The sequence below is a fragment of the Hyla sarda genome, chromosome 6 (genome assembly GCF_029499605.1).
Source record: "Hyla sarda isolate aHylSar1 chromosome 6, aHylSar1.hap1, whole genome shotgun sequence".
Taxonomy (NCBI): domain Eukaryota; kingdom Metazoa; phylum Chordata; class Amphibia; order Anura; family Hylidae; genus Hyla; species Hyla sarda.
The window spans coordinates 112371208-112390231 of record NC_079194.1 but is presented as its reverse complement, the minus strand read 5'-3'; the positions used below and the strand labels follow the sequence as shown (position 1 = coordinate 112390231).

Sequence of the window (19024 nt, the reverse complement as noted above, 5' to 3'; positions counted from 1 at the left end):
AAGGTAGCAATACCAAAGTAAAGCAAAAGTATCGGGACGCAGCCCGAATCAACAAAAAAGGTAAAATCAAATGAATAAAAGGAAATAGGAAAATAAACAAGTCCATGGGTCAGACATGTGTGGATAAAAACAGAAAGCAGGGTAATAAAACAGAAGACAAGATTTCTTTTTGCTGTATATATATATATATATATATATATATATATATATATATATATATTCAAATTTATATATATATATATATATATTATTTTTTTAATGTTAAATCTATATATATATATATATATATATATATTTAAAAAAAATCTAGTTATATATATATTTTTAGATATTAAATAATCTAATATATATATATATATATATATATATATGTATATATATAGATATGTACATATATATGTATACATACACAGATATATTTATTTTTTATATATATAAATATATTTATTTTTTAAGTATTGTTTTAATAAGTAGTGTAATAATATCAAGCTTCAGATGGAGAGCCCAAGTGGAGCAGGTCCAAGCTCAGTCTATGGAGGAGCTGCTGCAGGACCCAGAGGTCAAAGAAATCCTAGATGCACCGGCCAACCCGGTCTACGACGAGTTCTTGGAAGGGCGCTATGAGAAGCCACAGGAGCTGACAGGCGCCAGAGAAGGGGACCCGCCCGACCGGAGTGGTAACTAGTATTCCCATGGCTGATCTCAACATCTTCTGCATTAATGTGAGGAGTATTAGAGCTAGGTTTAGATTTCAGACTGTCCTTACGTTCTTAGATTCTTAGAGGTGTGATGTTTACATGCTGCAGGAATGTGCTTTGTCTGCTTCTAGGTCTTACAACCATCTGGCCAGGCAGTGGTCTCACGGCCCTTCCTACTGGTCTGATGGGGGTGACAGTAGGTCTGCGGGGGTGGCCATCCTGATCAGGGGAGGTAACTTTGCACTTGATTCCGTCCGGGAGCTCGTCTGTGGCAGACTTCTCGTCGCAGACAGTTTCTGGGCGGGTGAGCCTGTGCGGCTCATCAATGTGTATGCCTCCCCTGAGAAGAATGTCCGACTGGAGGTTCTCCAGGCCCTGCGGGCTCAGCTCGCCACCACTAGGGCAGTAGTGTTGGGTGGTGGCTTCAACTGCCCCATTGAGGTGGACGGGCGCAGTTCTGGCACATCCGCCAACCTGGACGTGACGTCTAAGCTGCTGATTGAGATGGTGACAGAGGCATCCTTGCAGGACGTTGTTGGGTCCATCGGAAATGGCTCCGTAAACTATACGTGGAGCCTCCCCGATGGCTCGCTCCGTTCTCGGATAGACTTCATCTTCACTTCGAGAGCAGTCAGAAAGGTGTTGTACCTTATGGTCCCCTGCTTCTTCTCTGACCACAGGGCCATTCGATTTCGGGGGACCCTGGGCCATGGATTCCCACCTGGCCCAGGCTCCTGGAAGTTGAATTGTGCCCTGTTGGAGCAGAGGGAGGTCATGGAGGAACTTAGGGATGCGTACCTTGTATGGCGTAGTGACAAATGTCTGTTTAACTGCATCAGCGATTGGTGGGAATATGTTAAAGTCGAGTTCTGTTGTTTCTTTCAGGCAAAAGGCAGACATCAGGCGTGTGCAAAGAAGTGAGACTTCAGGAAACTGCAGCGCGAGCTGAAGTCCCTGCAGGAACTGCTCCAGTGTGGCTGGGATGTCAGGGAGGAGCTGGAGGAGACCAAAAAGCGCTGGGTGACCTGATGGCGTCCCATCTCTCTCCTGAACGTGGACTACAAGATCCTCGCCAAGGTGCTGGCCAACAGGCTGAAATCTGTCATCGGGCAGATTGTCCATCCGGACCAGACCTGCGGCATTCCTGATCGCAGGATTGGTGACAGCCTTGCCCTTGTGAGAGACACGGTCCATTACATCCAGGACCGTCGTGGCCGCGCTGCCCTGGTCAGTTTAGATCAGGAGAAGGCATTTCACAGTGTTTCCCATGCATTCATGGACAGGGCTTTGCGCAGGCTAGGTCTGGGGAAGATGTTTTGCTCTTTTGTCCACATCATGTATTTTGATATTTACACAGCACGGTGTTGGTGAACGGCTGGAAGACTGACCCCTTTTCCATCCTTTCAGGGGTTAGACAAGGCTGCCCTCTTTCTCCTCTTCTTTTTGTTTGTGTTATAGAGCTCTTCGCTGAGACTATCCGGCAGAATGGAGAGATCAGAGGGATCACCGCACCAGGACCAGATAGCTACGAGGTCAAGTGCTCGCTCTACATGGACGACGTGACCGTCTTCTACGCTGGCCAGCGTTCGGTGACTGCACTTGTCCAGACCTGCGAGGACTTCAGCAGAGCTTCGGGGGCAAAATTCAACTGCGGGAAGTCGGAAGCCATGCTCTTCGGGGAATGGCACCTGGCCTCTTCCGCCCCCTTCCCCTTTACTGTTAAGCCAGACTTCATTCAAATTCTTGGAGTCTGGTTCGGGAAGGAAGGAGCGGCCCTTAAGTCTTGGTAAGACCGACTAGGAAAGATGAACTCTAAGATCGGACTGTGGAGCTCCAGAAAGCTCTCTATTGAAGGCAAAGGACTTGTCCTGCGGAGTGAAGTTTTGCCTGTGCTCCAGTACACCGCACAGGCCTGGCCTCCCATACCACCGTTTGCAAGGCCATCACCCGGACAGTGTTTCGCTTCATCTGGGGCAAAATGGACAGAGTCAAGAGGACTGTGATGTACAAGGAGCCCCGCAAGGGTGGGAAAGGAATACCCGATATCCCTACTCTGCTGAGGGCCTCCTTTGCATGTGTCAGCGTACAGCGGACTCTTGTTGAAAAGACTGGCTCAGCGGGCAGGTCCATGTCTCGCTTGTTTCTCATGCCCCTCTGGAGACAGCTGGGCTGGGACAGGTGGGACAGCTCCATCCCTTACAACTGGACCGCTCCCTGGTTCTATGGGGATGTTGTCCGGTTTGTGAGGAAGCACCAGCTGGAAGGACTGAAACCTGACCTATGGAAGCCGAAGACAATCTACAAGCTCATTCGAGCTAAGGACTTGACAGAGCTGGTTCCGAGAATCCCCGCAGCCACTGCAGATACAGTTTGGACTAATGTGGCCTCAAATCGGCTTACCAATGGACACAAGGACTTGTCATGGATGGCCGTCAAGGGAGGACTCTCTCTCAGGTCGTTCATGCATGCCCACAACCTGTGCACAACCCGGTACTGCCCCCGATGCCCCTATGTGGAGGAAACATCTTTGCACGTGTTTTGGCAGTGCCCCTTTGCACAGGGTCTGTTGGACGCCCTGGAACATGAACTCAGAGACTCTGTACCCAGGAACTGCCTATCGTATCATTCGGTGCTTTACGGTCTGTTCCCTGGGACCCACGATGTGGAGGCCATCCAGGAGGCCTGGCGCCTTATGAACTGTTTTAAGGACGCAGTGTGGCTTGCCAGGAACCGCCTCGTGATCAACAGGGAGAACATGTCCGTCCGGGACTGCCGCAGGTTCATCAAGAGCCTGCTTAGAGACTATTCCATCTTGGACAGCCCGGCCGTCGATGAGGAAGAAGAGGAGTGAAGACCCCTCTCCTTCTCCCATGTCTCCTTGAAGATACAGCCCAGCAGTTTGGCCCTGTGATCCGCCCCCTCCCCACCCCCACATAGTCGTCCATACCGCCCCCGCCCCACAGCCCATGCCCCTACCCCAATCACAGATTGTATTGTTTTGTTGTTCGATCTCTTGTGCTTTTCTATGACAGGATTGAGTGTTAGAGTAGCATGATGTGCGATGTATAGCTTAGGGAACCTTTGCTGTGTATTGTACTGTCATGCTTTGTGTGATTGTAATTTATTGTATGACTTGTAATGACTGAACGGACAATAAAGCTCTTTCAAAATGGTGTCACCATCCCCCCGAAGCAGTAGTTTTTTAAGCCATATAACTAGAAATATGTTGAAAGAAATCAAAGTTAATGCTTTAAAAAAAATTATGTTTATTTTAAATTCAATCTTTACTAAATAAATAACACATTTTTGCAACACAAAATTAAACAGGAGGAAAAAAAATATAAAATTAAATAATACAAAAATTAAAAGGAACAAATAATAAATAAATAACACCGAATTAAAAAAGAACAAATACAAGTGCACTTAAATCAGAATTTAGCTTTTCTGGCTTTCAAAGCCGCAAAACTGTTAATAACTTCATCAAAATCAATGGTTTGCACTAATTCGCTTTCAACTGACAACAGTGCAAGATTGGAATGCCTAGGCTGTCCCATTGCAGATCTTAGGTAATTTTTGATAAGTTTAAGCTTTGAAAAGCTCCTCTCGCACGAAGCCACAGATACACAGATTGTGAGAAATAATTTCAGACAAAGTGAGAGGTGTGGGAGAGATTCAATAAAATCCCATTCCGCTATAAAGGTCAAAACTTGTAAAGCTGTCCAATCTGTGACTTCTTCTAGGTCCAACTTTGCTGCTGTAAGGTGTCTTCTCAACCTTGGTATCTCCAGTACCAGCTCACTCTTTGATACCTCATCATAGAAATTGGTCAGTTTTGGAATAGACACCTTTAATTCTTCTTCAGTGGCAGATATGAGACTCTTTGCTTGAACAGCCTCAAACATGCCTGCTACTTCCATGATGGCCCTTAATCTGGTCTGGAGTTCCGAATGAAAGCGATCAATGCACTCAAGCATCGCCCTCTTATTTTCTTCTTGGAGACTTATGCTTCCAAAATCTGTTGCCAGTTCCCCTGCCATCCTCTTCTTGAACCTGGCTCTTCTCTCTACTGCAATTCCATGTTCATCAGCTTTTAAAAGTGCCTGCTGAATTGCATTTTCGACTAGGTGACTGTGCTCTTCACACAGAAAAAGTCTTAGTGTCTCAAGCTTTGTCACCACTTTATCGAGACTTAAGCCCTTAGTCTGCAAGTACTGCTGTGCATCATCAACCTCCCTCAGTACATCAGACCAGAAGTGCAGGTAGCAAAGAAAAGTAAAGTCACAGACCGCAGGTAGAAGACCTTGTGCTGCTCATCTTGTGTCCAGATTTTCACACGGTTCACAAAGAGCTTCAAGTGCCAATACAAACATGTCAAATTTTTCTTTTACTGGCTTAACTGCAGCATGATGAGCACTCCAGCGTGTTGTGGACAGTCTTTTTACTGACACTCCAGTATGCTCAATTAACACATCCCATCGATGGGTGGAAGCAGCAAAAAAAGTCAACATTGTCTGCAGAGTTCCAAAAAAGGTCACACAAGATGCATTTTCAGCAAAAGAGTGCTGACCACACAAGTTAAGGGAATGGTCCACACATCCATTAAAAATAGCCTTCCTGTTTTTTTCCTTCAGAATGGATTGTACACCTCCATGGATTCCAGCCATAGTAGCAGCATTATCATAACCCTGAGAGCGGCACATCATTATGTCTAGGCCATCACTTTCAAGTTTTTTAAGAATGTCCGAACTGAGGTCAGCAGCTTGTTTCCCTTTTAAAGGGAAAACTCCTAAAAATACTTCTTTCACCTCAACTTTCCTGTTGGTGATGCGTACATATCTGATCATTTCAGACATCTGATCAGTATGTGAAACATCAGGTGTGCTGTCAAACATGATTCCAAAGTACAATGCAGACTTTATGTCCGTTACAATCTTCTCCTTCACATAATTTGCCAGGACACTTATAAACTCATTCTGAGTTTGTGGCGAAAGATAGGAGACAGACACATTAAGGTGACAGGTGTGCTGCTTTAACCTAATTAGGTGTTCTTTCAGTACTGGATCATACTTGGAAAGCATCTCAACCATCTCAAGAAAGTTCCCTTTATTCAATGAAGACTCATCTTCCTTGTGGCCACGAAATGCCAGATTCTGCTTGGCAAGAAACAATGTTATGTCAAGCAATCTGTGCAAAATGTCCCTCCACTTTTTGTTATCGGTCTCCATCATAGAAATAGTTTGGGCATCAATGGTTTCTTGCAGCTGAAGTCCTGCTGCCAAAGTTTTCCACTTTTCTAGGCAGTGTAAGTGCTCTTCGGATGTCTCATGATGATATACTTTTGGGCTCAGTTTCCACCACTTCTGAAACCCAGTGACAAATTTAGATGTTGTATCTGTAGTACAGATTGCAAAGAGTCGGCAGCAAAAGCTGTATACATTCCTACTGACAGGTGAGTAAACCATCCATGTCCTCAGAATTTTCTCTCCGTTTGGCATGACCTTATAAAACCATCCTTTTGAAAGTTGACGCACTTCTCCCTTTGCAGCAGCTTTTGCATCAGGCCTTTTTGTGACACTAAAAGGACCATCTTTGTTCTGGAAAGAAGCACTTCCTCTTTTCACAATTTCTACCCGAAAATGATCTGGAACCGGTATCTCCCAGAAGGACACATCGGATAAAATTTGCAGATCTTTCTCCTTTACTGCACTCATCTCTTTCATAGTATCAGGACTATGGCTTGAGTCACTTTCAGCACTCTCTTCTGCTTCAGATTCTGTCATTTCCATTCCTTGCTGTTCTGCTTGAAGTTCTTCTATTTTCCCTCCTTGCTCTTCTTCAGATTTTGCCATTTCCACTTCTTGCTCCTCTGGAGAAAGCTTTCGCAAAAAAAGCATCAGAAGACTCAGCTTGATCAATTGGCGTGGTGTATTTTGATGAACCATCATCTGGTCTGCTGGCCATCATCTGGTCTTTTGACATATTTGAGCATGGATCCAGCAAGAGTTTTGATTGATTAAATTTTTGCCTCCTTTGCTTTCCTTTGCTGGTATCCACTTGGCCTCTTTGACTTATGCACTCCATGTGGCATAGTGGAATATTCCCTTCAGACTTTGCTTTATGAAACTCAATCGGGAAAAAAAGAGGACACAATGAAAACATATAATTTGTTTCTTGTGCTTATCATATGTTGCTAATTGTATGAATAGACTGGTTTTCCCAGTGTGTAATTTCTCATTAGTTGGATGCCTCATATATTTTTATGGCCTGTTTGCAATATAATACAATGTCCCATGGTTTTAGCTTTTATGTAAACCACCCACTTTATGGCATCCCCATGCAACGTTTGTTGTGGTAAAACTGGAAAGGTCATTGTATACATTTTTTTTGATTGGGTGACTAAAATAATAGATGGCGGAGGTGCAGTAGACATCGCATATCTAGATTTTAGTAAGGCTTTTGACACTGTCCCATATAGAAGACTTATCAATAATCTACAGTCATTGAGCTTGGACTCCCATATTGTTGAATGGATTAGATAGTGGTTGAGGGACAGACAACAGAGGGTTGTAGTCAATGGAGAATATTCAGAACAAGGTCTTGTTACTAGTGGGGTACATCAGGGATCGGTACTGGGACCCATTTTGTTTAATATCTTCATAAGTGATATTGTAAAAGGTCTTGATGGTTTTGGTCTTTCTGCTGATGACACAAAGATATGTAACAGGGTTGATGTTCCTTGGGGGAAACGCCAAATGGAAAAGGATTTAGGAAAACTAGAAGAATGGTTCAAACTCTGCCAACTGAAATTTAATTGGGATAAGTTTACAAATAATGCACCTTACGTGTAAAAACCCTCGGGCAGAATATAGAATATTTGAAACAGTCCTGACCTCAAGGGATTTATTTCAGAAGACTTAAAAGGTAGGAAGACAATGTAATAGAGCAGCAGGAAACGGCAGCAGAATGCTTGGGTGCTTAGGGAGAGGTATAAGCAGTAGAAAGAAGAAATTGCTCATGGGTGTATAGGGAGAGGTATAAGCAGTAGAAAGAAGAAATTTCTCATGGGTGTATAGGGAGAGGTATAAGCAGTAGAAAGAGAGAAGTGCTCATGGGTGTATAGGGAGAGATATTAGCGTTAGAGAGGGAAGTGCTCATGCCGCTGTACAAAACACTGGTGAGACCTCACTTGGATTATTGTGCGCTGTACAATATATTTTTATTTATCAATATTTAGGTCATTGGTTGATTTTAAATAATTGGGTTTTCTGTGTGATCTACATATTAAAAACACACAATTGTCAAGTAAGGGAAAAGTAAGGGGAATACGTTTTTACCATGTAAAACAACAGCTCCCAGTATGACCTAAGCAGTGATAAGGTTATGCTGTGAGTTGTTGTTTTATCCATCATCACTGCAGACTCCAGCTCTGATAGGACATAGTGAGGATAATACACCATGTTATCAGTGATTACAGGTGACATCTTCTCTATAGTGAGGAGAAATACACAATGATTTCAGTGACTACAGGTGATGTTTTCTCTATGGGGAGGAGAATACACAATGATTTCAGTGACTACAGGTGATGTTTTCTCTATGGGGAGGAGAATACACAATAATATCAGTGACTACAGGTGACGTCTTCTCTACAGTGAGGAGAATACACAATAATATCAGCGACTACAGGTGATGTCTTCTCTATAGTGAGGAGAATACACAATGATATCAGTGATTACAGGTGATGTCTTCTATATAGTGAGGAGAATACACAATGATATCAGTGACTACAGGTGATGTTTTCTCTATGGGGAGGAGAATACACAATAATATCAGTGACTACAGGTGACGTCTTCTCTACAGTGAGGAGAATACACAATAATATCAGCGACTACAGGTGATGTCTTCTCTATAGTGAGGAGAATACACAATGATATCAGTGATTACAGGTGATGTCTTCTATATAGTGAGGAGAATACACAATGATATCAGTGATTACAGTTGACGTCTTCTCTATAGTGAGGAGAATACACAATATCATCAGTGATTACAGGTGACGTCTTCTCTATAGTGAGGAGAATACACAATGATTTCAGTGATTACAGGTGATGTCTTCTATATAGTGAGGAGAATACACAATGATTTCAGTGACTACAGGTGATGTTTTCTCTATGGGGAGGAGAATACACAATAATATCAGCGACTACAGGTGATGTCTTCTCTATAGTGAGGAGAATACACAATGATATCAGTGATTACAGGTGATGTCTTCTATATAGTGAGGAGAATACACAATGATATCAGTGATTACAGTTGACGTCTTCTCTATAGTGAGGAGAATACACAATATCATCAGTGATTACAGGTGACGTCTTCTCTATAGTGAGGAGAATACACAATGATTTCAGTGATTACAGGTGATGTCTTCTATATAGTGAGGAGAATACACAATGATTACAGTGACTACAGGTGATGTTTTCTCTATGGGGAGGAGAATACACAATGATATCAGTGATTACAGGTGACATCTTCTCTATAGTGAGGAGAATACACAATAATATCAGTGATTACAGGTGACATCTTCTCTATAGTTTTTCCTTATCTAATTCAGTTAGTACATACCACCGGGACTTGTTCCAGCTAAATTTTCACTCTGTAGAACCTAGATCGCTCCTCATTGTGTCGGCGGATTCTGAGCCTCTATGTGAAAACAATAATTAATATAACTCAATCAGACACTGTATCCTCTAAATGTAATACTACCACACACACTTCACTCCCTGTGTATATAACCCTGTCCCATACTGTATTAAATACTGCCACACGCTGTACCCTATGGATATAATACCGCAACATACTATAGCCCACAAAAAACGTTCTACCATATATATATATATATATATATATATATATATATATATATATATATATATATACACACATATACACACACACACACATACACCATACAATATACACTATGGTTTCTGAATGCAAAACAACCTATGCCCCACAAATAAATTATACACTTGTGCTCCCATATATTATATATTGTGCCTTGTGCCCTCCATGGTCATCCACCCTCATCCCAAGCATCCTTAACCCCCCCAATCACCCTCTCATGTCAACTTCATCATCACCCTCCAACCCTCACAATACTGTGCCTCCTCATGTCAGCCTCATCATCATGATGGGGATTGTAGTTTAGCAACAGCTGGAGGCTCCTTGTTTGGGAACACACTGCCAAAATGTACTAACCCATTTTCTTCTCATTTCAGATACGTGTATGCTGAGGATAACTATGGATTTGGTGGACTACGTTGATAAGAAGCGTTTTTTATTTTTATTTAAAGGAGTATTCCGGAGCAATTGCTCAATTTCTCTATGCCCAGGCTGCAAAGTATACAAAACAAACTTGGACTCACCTGCCTACGCTCCCCCATTGCTCCGATATCGCCATCCCGTACTCCGGTCCCTGTCTCTACCTCTTCCTTTGGGTCATGACTCACGCTGTGCTCAGCATATCACCGGCCGCAGAAATGTCCTGCTGCGGCCGGTGATACGCTGAGCACAGCATGAGTCATGACCCACAGGAAGCGGAAAAAGACAGGGACCAGAGAACGGGACAGCGATATCGGAGCAATGGGGGAGCGTAGGCAGGTGAGTCAAAGTTTGTTTTGTATACTTTTGCAGCCAGGGCTCCAGGGACGAGCACAGACATTTTGGGGGGCAGGGGCTGAACAGAAGAAAAGGGCACATCTCATAATAATTTATATAAATGCCCATATAACAGTGGTGTCCAAACTGTGGCCCTCCAGATGTTTCAAAACTACAACTCCCAGCATGCCCGGACAGCCGTTGTCTGTCTGGGCATGCTGAAAGTTGTAGTTTAGCAACAACTGGAGAAACCCTGGTTGGGAAACACTGACCTATACTAAATAGTCCAACATGCTGGGAGTTGTGGTTTTACAACAGCTGGAGGCACACTGGTTGGGAAACACTGACCTATACTACATAGTCCAACATGCTGGGAGTTGTGGTTTTACAACAGCTGGAGGCACCCTGGTTGGGAAACACTTACCATTACTATATACTACTATATAGTCCAACATGCTGGGAGTTGTAGTTTTACAACAGCTGGAGGGCCACGGTTTGGACACCCCTGCCATATAATGATCACAGACAACTCAGCATTGCCCAGGGAACTTGTAGGAGAAATATCCAAAGGGCCGCAGGGGCTCAAGCCCCCTTTCTAGTCAACCTGTGCCTGTCCCAGCTGAGCACAAGGGAGATTAAACAATTACTCCGGAGTATTCCTTTAAATGAAATGTTAATAAGGGCTGTGGGAGTGTTTTTTGTAATAAAATGTTTTTTTCTGTGTGTTGTGTGTTTTTTTTATTTATTTATTTTTTTACTTTTCAGGCTAACCCCCAATTATTACCCAGGTATCCACTGCCCCAGGGGTGCTGGGAGAAGCCGGTACCAACCGGCCCGAAGCATCAAATATGGCACTCCTGTGCCTAGGCGGTAACAAGCTGGCATTATTTAGCCTCGGGAGGGCCAGTAACAATGGTCCTAGCCCACCCTGGTAACGTCAGGCTGTTGATGTTTTGTTAATATCGTGCTGAGAATAAAAAGAAGGGACGACACACTTTTTATTTTTAAAAATAATTTATAAAAACAACATGGGTGGTTCCCCTTTTCATTCTCAGCCAGATACCAGCGAAACATCAACAGCCTGACGTTACCAGGGTGGGCTAGGACCATTGTTACTGGCCCTCCCCAGCCTAAATAATGCCAGCCTGTTACCGCCTAGACACAGGAGCACCGTATTTGATGCTCCGGGCCTGTTGGTACCAGCTCTTCCCGGCACCCCTGGGGCAGTAGGTACTGGGGTAAAAATTGGGGGTTAGCGCTAGCTGGTTTTGGGACTAATGCCAAGCCCGGCATAGTAATGGATTCTGTCTATAAGACGGCTTCCACTACTAAGCCTGTAAAGTAAATATAAAAAAAAAAACACACATGCACACAACATGGAAAAAAAATATTTTATTACAAAAAACACTCGACATAGGTCATCGACATAGGTCATCAACATGGATGATTCGGGTGGTACTGCTGGGAGGATGATCCTGCCGATGTATGATGGGGGTGCTACTGCCAGGGTGGAGGCCAGTAGCACCCTTATCATCCATCAGCAGGATAATCCTCCTGCCAGTAGCACCCTCATAATCCATCAGTAGGATCATCCTCCTGGCAGTAGCACCCTCATCATCCATCAGTAGGATCATCCTCCTGGCAGTAGCACCCCTACCATCCAGGAGGATGGTGCTGCCGATGGATAATGGGGTGCTACTGGAAGGAGGATTATCCTGCTGATGGATGATGGGGTGATACTGGCAGGAGGATGATCCTGATGATCGGGGTGCAGCACCCCTATCATACATCAGTAGCACCTTCATCATACATAAGGAGGATCACCCTCCTGCCAGTGGCACCCCCCATCATCCAGGATGGTGGAGGTGCAGCATCCCCATCATACATCAGTAGCACCCTCATCATACATCAGCAGGATAATCCTCCTGGCAGTGGCGCCCCCATCATCCGGTGTGATGGGGGTGCTAATGGAAGGAGGATGATTCTGCTGATGGATGATGGGGGTGCTAATGGCAGGAGGATGATCCTGCTGATGGATGATGGGGGTGCTAATGGCAGGAGGATGATCCTGCTGATGGATGATGGGGGTGCTTCACCCCCATCATTCATCAGTAGCACCCTCATCATACATCAGTAGCACCCTCATCATACATCAGCAGGATAATCCTCCTGGCAGTGGCGCCCCATCATCCGGTATGATGGGGGTGCTAATGGCAGGAGGATGATTCTGCTGATGGATGATGGGGGTGCTAATGGCAGGAGGATGATCCTGCTGATGGATGATGGGGGTGCAGCACCCCCATCATTCATCAGTAGCACCCTCATCATACATTAGGAGGATCATCCTCCTGCCAGTGGCACCCCCCCCATCATCCAGGATGATGGGGGTGCAGCCTCCCCATCATTCATCAGTAGCATCCTCATCATACATCAGTAACACCCTCATCATACATCAGCAGGATAATCCACCTGGCAGTGACGCCCCCATCATTCGGTATGATGGGGGTGCTAATGGCAGGAGGATGATTCTTCTGATAGATGATGTGGGTGCTAATGGCAGGAGGATGATCCTGCTGATGGATGATGGGGGTGCAGCACCCCCATCATTCATCAGTAGCACCCTCATCATACATCAGCAGGATAATCCTCCTGGCAGTGGCGCCCCATCCTCCGTTATGATGGGGGTGCTAATGGCAGGAGGATGATTCTGCTGATGGATGATGGGGGTGCTAATGGCAGGAGGATGATCTGCTGATGGATGATGGGGGTGCAGCATGCTGGCGGACGTGGTGTCACCCATGTGCCGCTGCAGTAGTGGAGGGGGGTTGGGATGGGTGCTGGCGGACGTGGTGTCACCCGGTGCGGTCCGCACCCCGGTAGCAACGCCACTGCAGCCAAGCCAGATTACCCTGCTCTGTACTGACGAGGGGCAAGTACCCCGCGAAACAGCTGTCTGCAGATGGGTGCTCTTTCCTTCTGGAGAGAGAGAGTTCTGGCTTGGCATTAATCCCGATTAGCTTTTTATATTCCGTAACTGGAGCTAAGCTGATACCAGGGAACATCGCCTGAAAAGGTGATGTAATGAGCTGATTTGCATATTCCCCTACCCAGAATGCCTGCGGAGTGCTTAGTGGCCCTTGAAAGCTCCGTCACACCAGGAGTGGTGAACTCACCCTGAGTTAAATACTCATCCCGTTTAGTTGGTCTAAGGCCCCTCATCTCAGCCAAGCCAGATTACTCTGCTCTGTACTGATGAGGGGCAAGTATGCTGGCTGGCTGGCCTGATCTGATCTGATCTGTCCAGACCTGTTGAAGGTGTACGAGGAGATGGTGGTGGGGGGCAGAATGCCTCTGTCGTTGAGGGAAGGGATGATCACGATCTTGTATAAGCGGAAGGGGGAGAGATGTGAACTGAAAAACTGGTGTCCCATCTCTCTCCTGAACGTGAACTACAAGATCCTCGCCAAGGTGCTGGCCAACAGGCTGAAACCTGTCATCGGGCAGATCGTCCATCCGGACCAGACCTGCGGCATTCCTGGTCGCAGGATTGCTGACAGCCTTGCCCTTGTGAGAGACAAGGTCCATTACATCCAGGACCGCGGTGGCCGCGCCGCCCTGTTCAGCTTAGATCAGGAGAAGGCATTCGACCGTGTCTCCCACGCATTCATGGGCAGGGCTTTGCGCGGGCTAGGTCTAGGAAAGATGTTTTGCTCTTTTGTTAACGTCATGTATTTTGACATTTACAGCACGGTGTTGGTGAATGGCTGGAAGACTAACCCCTTTTCCATCCTTTCAGGGGTTAGACAAGGCTGCCCTCTTTCACCTCTTCTTTTTGTTTGTGTTATAGAGCTCTTCGCTGAGACTATTCGGCAGAATGGAGAGATCAGAGGGATCACCGCACCAGGACCAGATCGCTACGAGGTCAAGTGCTCGCTCTGCATGGACGACGTGACCGTCGTGACTGCACGACGTGACCAGCGTGACTGCACTTGTCCAGATCTGCGAGGACTTCGGCAGAGCTTCGGGGGCAAAAGTCAACTGCGGGAAGTCGGAGGCCATGCTCTTCGGGGAATGGCACCTGGCTTCTTCCGCCCCTTTACTGTTAAGCCGGACTTCATTCAAATTCTTGGAGTCTGGTTCGGGAAGGAAGGAGCGGCCCTTAAGTCTTGGCAAGACCGACTAGGAAAGATGAACTCTAAGATCGGACTGTGGAGCTCCAGAAAGCTCTCGATTGAAGGCAAGGCACTTGTCCTGCGGAGTGAAGTTTTGCCTGTGCTCCAGTATACCGCACAGGCCTGGCCTCCCCATACCACCATTTGCAAGACCATCACCCGGACAGTGTTTTTGCTTCATCTGGGGCAAAATGGACAGTCAAGAGGACTGTGATGTACAAGGAGCCCCGCAAGGGTGGGAAGGGAATACCCGATATCCCCACTCTGCTGAGGGCCTCCTTTGCATTTGTCACCGTGCAGCGGACTCTTGTTGAAAAGACTGGCTCAGCGGGCAGGTCCATGTCTCGCTTGTTTCTCATGCCCCTCTGGAGACAGCTGGGCTGGGACAAGTGGGACAGCTCCATCCCTTACAACTGGAACACTCCCTGGTTCTATGGGGATGTTGTCCGGTTTGTGAGGGAGCACCAGCTGGAAGGACTGTGGAAGGACCGACCTATGGAAGCCGAAACACAATCTACAAGCTCATCCGAGCTAAGGACTAGACCGAGCTGGTTCCAGGACTCCCAGCAGCCACTGCAGAGACAGTTTGGACTAATGTGGCCTCAAAGCGGCTTACCAATGGACACAAGGACTTGTCGTGGATGTCCGTCAAGGGAGGACTCTCTCTCAGGTCGTTCATGCATGCCCGCAACCGGTGCAAAACCCGGTACTGCCCCCGATGCCCCTATGTGGAGGAAACATCTTTTCACGTGTTTTGGCAGTGTCCCTTTGCATAGGGTCTGTTGAACGCCCTGGAACATGAACTCAGAGACTCTGTACCCAGGAGCTGCCTATTGTACCATTCGGTGCTTTACGGTCTGTTCCCTGGGACCCACGACGTGGAGGCCATCCAAGAGGCCTGGCGCCTTATGAACTGTTTTAAGGACGCATTGTGGCTTGCCAGGAACCACCTCGTGATCAACAGGGAGCACATGTCCGTCCGGGACTGCCGCAGGTCGGAGGCCATGCTCTTCGGGGAATGGCACCTGGCTTCTTCCGCCCCTTTACTGTTAAGCCGGACTTCATTCAAATTCTTGGAGTCTGGTTCGGGAAGGAAGGAGCGGCCCTTAAGTCTTGGCAAGACCGACTAGGAAAGATGAGCTCTAAGATCGGACTGTGGAGCTCCAGAAAGCTCTCGATTGAAGGCAAGGCACTTGTCCTGCGGAGTGAAGTTTTGCCTGTGCTCCAGTATACCGCACAGGCCTGGCCTCCCATACCACCGTTTACAAGACCATCACCCGGACAGTGTTTTTGCTTCATCTGGGGCAAAATGGACAGTCAAGAGGACTGTGATGTACAAGGAGCCCCGCAAGGGTGGGAAGGGAATACCCGATATCCCCACTCACTTGGAATTCACTTGGGATTGGCAACCCCACTTGAATGAAAGCACATATTACGCACTTTTTCTCTCACTCTTCTGGGCACTCACCCTTAGTATCCCGGCCTTCCAGCTAGGATCGGGGAATTTTTATAGATCTGGTCGGATGTCCGGGAAATATTACACACTGCGCACATCCACTTATTTATTTATCTATTTATTTTTTGTCACTGTGTCCACTTTTTGTGTTCGTTTGTTCACTAGGACTTGGTAGGGTGCGGTAGCCCTTCTGGGTGTCCCTCCTGCCGGTCTAGGGGAGGTGTGTGTGGCCATTAGGTTCCTCACCTCCTTGCTATACCCCGTGGCATCCTGTTTCGGCAGGATGCCAAACCAGTTTTACAGTTTTACTGGTTCCTTGGTGACAACCTGGTTAACGCCTAGTTGTTTGCCGGGAACACTTTCGGTCCCTGAGTAGCTTCGGTGAAAGGGGACATCGTACCTGGAACCTCGCAGGTGCCTTTTGGCCCGGAGGCGAAGGGTTTGGTTTGTTGGGGGGCCTCTCTCCTTTCGGAGAAGGGCTTGTGATAGACCGCATCCTCGTGCACGTTTTTTTGTGTGAACACTTGCACTTGGGTGATTTGAGAGCACGTATCTCGGCTTTCAATAAAAAAAAAAAAAAGAAACAGCTGTCTGCAGATCTGTCTGTGCAGGCTAGGTCTGGGGAAGATGTTTTGCTCTTTTGTTAACGTTATGTATTTTGATATTTACAGCACGGTGTTGGTGAACGGCTGGAAGACTGACCCCTTTTCCATCCTTTCAGGGGTTAGACAAGGCTGCCCTCTTTCACCTCTTCTTTTTGTTTGTGTTATAGAGCTCTTCGCTGAGACTATCCGGCAGAATGGAGAGATCAGAGGGATCACCGCACCAGGACCAGGTCGCTATGAGGTCAAGTGCTCGCTCTACATGGACGACGTGACCGTCTTCTGCGCTGACCAGCGTTCGGTGACTGCACTTGTCCAGACCTGCGAGGACTTCAGCAGAGCTTCGGGAGCAAAAGTAAACTGTGGGAAGTCGGAAGCCATGCTCTTCGGGGAATGGCACCTGGCCTCTTCCGCCCCCTTCCCCTTTACTGTTAAGCCGGACTTCATTTCAATTCTTGGAGTCTGGTTCGGGAAGGAAGGAGCGGCCCTTAAGTCTTGGCAAGACCGACTAGGAAAGATGAGCTCTAAGATCGGACTGTGGAGCTCCAGAAAGCTCTCTATTGAAGGCAAGGCACTGGTCCTGCGGAGTGAAGTTTTGCCTGTGCTCCAGTATACCGCACAGGCTTGGCCTCCCCATACCACTGTTTGCAAGGCCATCACCCGGACAGTGTTTCGCTTCATCTGGGGAAAAATGGACAGAGTCAAGAGGACTGTGATGTACAAGGATCCCCGCAAGGGTGGGAAGGGAATACCCGATATCCCCATTCTGCTGAGGGCCTCCTTTGCATGGGTCAGCGTGCAGCGGACTCTTGTTGAAAAGACTGGCTCAGCGGGCAGGTCCATGTCTTGCTTGTTTCTCATGCCCCTCTGGAGACAACTGGGCTGGGACAGATGGGACAGCTCCATCCCTTACAACTGGAACGCTCCCTGGTTCTATGGGGATGTTGTCCGGTTTGTGAGGGAGCACCAGCTGGAAGGACTGAAACCTGACCTATGGAAGCCGAAAACAATCTACAAGCTAATCCGAGCTAAGGACTTGACTGAGCTGGTTCCGGGACTCCCCGCAGCCACTGCAGAGACAGTTTAGACTAATGTGGTCTCAAAGCGGCTTACCAATGGACACAAGGACTTGTTGTGGATGGCCGTCAAGGGAGGACTCTCTCTCAGGTCGTTCATGCATGCCCGCAACCTGTGCACAACCCGGTACTGCCCCTGGTGCCCCTATGTGGAGGAAATATCTTTGCATGTGTTTTGGCAGTGCCCCTTTGCACAGGGTCTGTTGGACGCCCTGGAACATGAACTCAGAGACTCTGTACCCAGGAACTGCCTATTGTACCATTCGGTGCTTTACGGTCTGTTCCCTGGGACCCACGACGTGGAGGCCATCCAGGAGGCCTGCGTCTTATGAACTGTTTTAAGGATGCAGTATGGCTTGCCAGGAACCACCTCGTGATCAACAGGGAGAACATGTCCGTCCGGGACTGCCGCAGGTTCATCTAGAGCCTGCTTAGAGACTATTCTATCTTGGACAGCCCGGCCGTCGATGAGGAAGAAGAGGAGTGAAGACCCCTCTCCTTCTCCCATGTCTCCTTGAAGATACAGCCAAGCAGTTTGGCCCTGTGATCCGCCCCTCCCCACCCGCACATAGTCGCTCCTACCCCGATCACAGATTGTATTGTTTTGTTATTCGATATCTTGTGTTTTTCTATTACAGGATTGAGCGGAGTGTTAGATTAGCATGATGTGCGATGTATAGCTTAGGGAACCTTTGCTGTGTATTGTACTGTCATGCTTTGTGTGATTGTAATTTATTGTATGACTTGTAATGACTGAATGGACAATAAAGCTTTAATCCCGATTAGCTTTTTACATTTCGTGACTGGAGCTAAGCTGATACCAGGGAACATCGCCTGAAAAGGTGATGTAATGAGCCGATTTGCATATTCCCATATTTAAATATATATATATATATATATATATATATATAATTATTTCTGTCTTTATCAGATAGCATACGGATTTAGAAGATGGGTGTATAGTAGAGTAATAAAATTTAGAGTGGAACAATGGATGAATGTTGGAGGAAGGGGAGGTTGGTGTTTTGCTAGACAATATTGGAGACGACTAGTCTAATTACGTCTGGCTGTCTGCTATGTCATATAAGTAACCTGAAATTTAACATTATAATTTCTTTTCATATGTTACATTTCAGGTTACTTACATGACATAGCAGACAGACAGACAGACAGACGTAATTAGACTAGTCATCTCCAATATTGTCTACCAAAACACCAACCTTCCCCAAACCCCCAGCAAACCTTCCATTCCTCCAACATTCATCCATTGTTTCACTTTAAATTTTATTACTCTACTATACACCCATCTTCTAAATCAGTATGCTATCTGATAAAGACAATATGCTATCTGATAAAGACAGACAGTTGA

The 19024-nt window shown here is 46.6% G+C and overlaps 1 protein-coding gene and 1 pseudogene across 1 annotated transcript in view; both read right to left on the bottom strand.

Moving 5' to 3' along the window:
* LOC130275963 (uncharacterized) overlaps positions 1-19024 on the bottom strand; it is a 68070-nt gene that overhangs the window by 36669 nt on the left and 12377 nt on the right. The gene's annotated exons all lie outside the window — the stretch shown is intronic.
* On the bottom strand, positions 4961-6786 carry LOC130275961 (zinc finger MYM-type protein 1-like; annotated as a pseudogene).